A 705-nucleotide genomic window follows, 5' to 3' on the forward strand; every position below is an offset into this window, starting at 1 on the left:
CCAGGTCGGGGCACACATTTTCAACATGTCCCCAAAGAAGTATATCAACGCCTGCTTGCAGCTAGGGTGTCCAGTTAATTATCATTTCATTTCTAGCAAAGCTGCATGGTCATTGACGGTAACTGTTCTTTCGGGAACAGATACTACCGTCATATATAGTTAAAAATATGAGTTCCCGGCCTTTGACCTTCTTGTGCGAACGCACACGCTATGCCCGAACTCGTACGGGACTTGGTAAATTAATCTGCCACGAGTAATGAGTATGATGGGCAAACATCTATTAGGCGCACTACGAATGTAGTGTTGTGGACATGTTGGGAATGTGGATCTCACGGGGAGCGTGCAAGGGATAAGTCCCTGCAGACGCACTATCCTCTGTGCCCGCGGTGGTTCAGATGGATAGAGCGTCTGCCATGTAAGCAGGAGATCCCGGGTTCGAGTCCCGGTCGGGGCACACATTTTCAACATGTCCCCAATGAAGTATATCAACGCCTGCTTGCAGCTAGGGTGTCCAATTAATTATCATTTCATTTCTAGCAAAGCTGCATGGTCACTGACGGTAACTGTTCTTTCGGGAACAGATACTACCGTCATATATAGTTAGATTTTAACTTGTTAGGCATTTCCAGGGCAGATGTGGTCTCTGGCAGCAATTTATTGCTTATCTACTGTAGATTAAAATTGAAGAAATAGGAAAAAGGTAAG

At 45.5% G+C, this 705-nt stretch overlaps 1 non-coding gene across 1 annotated transcript; it reads left to right on the forward strand.

Moving 5' to 3' along the window:
* The first annotated feature begins 379 nt into the window (after positions 1 to 379).
* Trnat-ugu (transfer RNA threonine (anticodon UGU)) lies at positions 380 to 454 on the forward strand. The gene has a single exon. It is a non-coding gene; the product is annotated as a tRNA-Thr (tRNA).
* The last annotated feature ends 251 nt before the right edge of the window (positions 455 to 705 follow it).

This window comes from Schistocerca cancellata, chromosome 5 (assembly GCF_023864275.1).
Source record: "Schistocerca cancellata isolate TAMUIC-IGC-003103 chromosome 5, iqSchCanc2.1, whole genome shotgun sequence".
Lineage (NCBI taxonomy): Eukaryota > Metazoa > Arthropoda > Insecta > Orthoptera > Acrididae > Schistocerca > Schistocerca cancellata.